Here is a 2,834-nt window from a genome sequence, read left to right on the forward strand (position 1 = left end):
TGGTGGGTCATAGAGCCTGAACTCTGGGCCTGGGCACTGTCCCTCAGCTCTTCAGCTCAAGGCTAGTACTCTACAGCTTGAGCCACAGCGCTATATCCAGGTTTTTCTGTTTATGTGGTGCTGAGGAATAGAACCCAGGGCTTCATGCATGCAAGGCAAGCGCCCTACCACTGAGCCACCTTCCCAGCCCAGATCTCAGCCTTTTGAAGTAGTAGCATTACAGGTGTAAGCCACAGTGGCCAACACTGGATACAAACGTGTTTACAGTCCAAAGAAAATAATTTATTCCTTCAACTCCTCTGGAGAATTCTCCCCACCCCCTCACATACAAACACACACACACACACACACACACACACACACACACACACATGCTTGTGATACTCACTTATTAATAGGAAAATGACACCACAATAATTAAAGTTCAATACTCAGACACTGTTGATATATTTCCCTTGAGTATCTCTTCAGGAAGAAAAGGAGGATTTACCATATCATCTCATTGAAAATTTAAAAAAAGTACACACAGGAATTAAAACCACAAAACTGAACACCTAAAGTCTTTAGCAATAATTTAACTAAAATGAAATTAAGCCAGACACTGGTGGCTTATGCCTGTGATCCTAGCTACTCAGGAGGCTGAGCTATAAGGATCATGGTTTGAAGCCAGCTCAGGCAGAAAAGTCCACAAGTGTCTTATCTCCAGTTAACCACAAGAAAACTGGAAAAATCCATGGGACTCTTATCTCCAATTAACCACTAGTAGCCGGGCACCAGTAGCTCACGCCTGTAATCCTAGCTACTCTGGAGGCTGAGATCTGAGGATCACAGTTCAAAGCCAGCCCAGGCAGGAAAGGCTGTGAGACTTAACTCCAATAAGGCACTAGAAAACTGGAAGTGGCACTGTGGCTCAAGTGGTAGAGCGCTCGCCTTGAGCTGAAGAGCACAGGGACAGTGCCTAAGCCCAGAGTTCAAGCCCTATGGCTGACCAAAAAACAAAACAAAACAAAAAAACGGAAGTGGCGCTGTGGAGCTCAAGTGGTAGAGCGCTCACCTTGAAGTGAACAGCACCCAGGGCCAGAGTTCAAGCCCCATGACCAAAAAACCAAGGAAGAAGAAAAAAAGAAAACCAATAAGTATATCTAACTACTCAAAGTTACCACTGTCATCTAAAAAAATTAATATTCCTTTCCTTTTGTCAAAGGGGTTAAAAACTCCAAACAAAACACAGGGGTTAGCTGTTGGGACCCCATCTTTTTTTTTTTTTTTGGTCAGTTGTGGGGCCTGAACTCTGGGCCTGGGCGCTGTCCCTCAGCTCTTCAGCTCAAGGTGAGCACTCTACCACTTGAGCCTCAGCCCCACTTCCAGCTTTTTCTGCTTATGTGGTACTGAGGAATCGAACCCAGGGCTTCATGCATGCAAGGCAAGCGCTCTACCACTGAGCCACCTTCCCAGCCCTGGGACCCCATCTTAATGTTAGGACCCAGTGAGCCTAGATGACTCCACCCTGATTAAACATCCATCTTGTTGTTTACAAGTCTAGGAAAAACGTGGATTGCAAGTCTCTGATAACAGAGCCTATAGGTCAGGTGGACATGTCCAATTAGTAACAGCAGATATGTAACACACACACACATACCAAGGGATATAACCACTCCCCGCCCGCCCGCTTCTGCCAAACATGCATGCCAAAACTGACCAAAGTGGTAGGCTAGTTTAAACAACTGCTTAGAGATAAGTTGTAACCTCATTGGTCACCTGCGTGTGGCCCAACATAACTGCGCAATTTTGTGCAAGTGTTGCAATGCTATTGGCCACCTGTGTGTGGCCAGCCTAACTGCATGGCCTGTTCCCTATAAAAGTTATTAGCCCATGCAGCTTGGTGGGTGTGCCAAGGTGAGGCAGCCCTGACTGGTCAGTCTGTTCCTAGATGCTTGGCACAAAATACAGCTTTGTCTGACTTTCGCTTTGTTTCAGTCTTGTTCCTTTGATCACGGACCCCAATATTGGGGGGCCACCCCAATATCACCAGTGGCTCACACCTGAAATCCTCGCTACTCTGGAGGCTGAGATCTGAGGATCACAATTCAAAGCCAACCTGGACAGGGCAAGAAAGTCTGTGAGACTCATATCTTCAATTAAGCAGAAAATGGGCAGTGGCGCTGTGGCTCAAAGTAGCAGAGTTCTAGCCTTGAACAAAAAAAGCTCAGGGATGGCACCCAATCCCTGAGTACAAGCCCCACAACCACAAAAAAAACAACAAAACTTGTACAAGCATGTATGATGGTACATACCTGGAATCCTAGCACTAGGAAGGTAGAAGTAGGCTGATAACAGCTTGAAGCCAGCTTGTGCTATATAGTAAGAATCTCAAACCATAACAATTTATTTTGTACATATTAAACGGTGGCATGAATCATACAATCAAAAGATATAAACAATCTAAATGTCTATCAGCTGATGAGTCACTAAGTAAATTCATGCAGTACATTTCTTGAAAGGGTAGATTAATAAGGACCCACAGGCCCTGGACAGCATCTTGACCTAGTAAGTGGAAACCAAATGTAAAAGAGCTAATACTGATTCAAATGAGGTTCCAAGCAGGAAATTCAAGACATCCTGCCTCCACCCCCTTTTTAGCTTCTTTGAATTGTTGAGGTTCCAAAAGCTTTCTCATAATAGTTTTGTTTTTGTTTTTTTTTGGGGGGTCCGGTCATGGGGCCTGAACTCTGGGCTTGAGCACTGTCCCTCAGCTCTTCAGCTCAAGACTAGCGCTCTACCACTTGAGCCACAGCGCCACTTCTGGCTTTTTTCTTTTTGCTTATGTGGTGCTG

General features: G+C 45.3%; 1 protein-coding gene across 1 annotated transcript in view; it reads right to left on the reverse strand.

Annotated features, from left to right (window-relative positions):
• The window catches only part of LOC105986594 (chromosome unknown open reading frame, human C10orf76), a 234,251-nt gene that overhangs the window by 126,232 nt on the left and 105,185 nt on the right, over nucleotides 1-2,834 (reverse strand). The gene's annotated exons all lie outside the window — the stretch shown is intronic.

The sequence above is a fragment of the Dipodomys ordii genome, unplaced genomic scaffold (genome assembly GCF_000151885.1).
Source record: "Dipodomys ordii isolate 6190 unplaced genomic scaffold, Dord_2.0 Scaffold36, whole genome shotgun sequence".
Lineage (NCBI taxonomy): Eukaryota > Metazoa > Chordata > Mammalia > Rodentia > Heteromyidae > Dipodomys > Dipodomys ordii.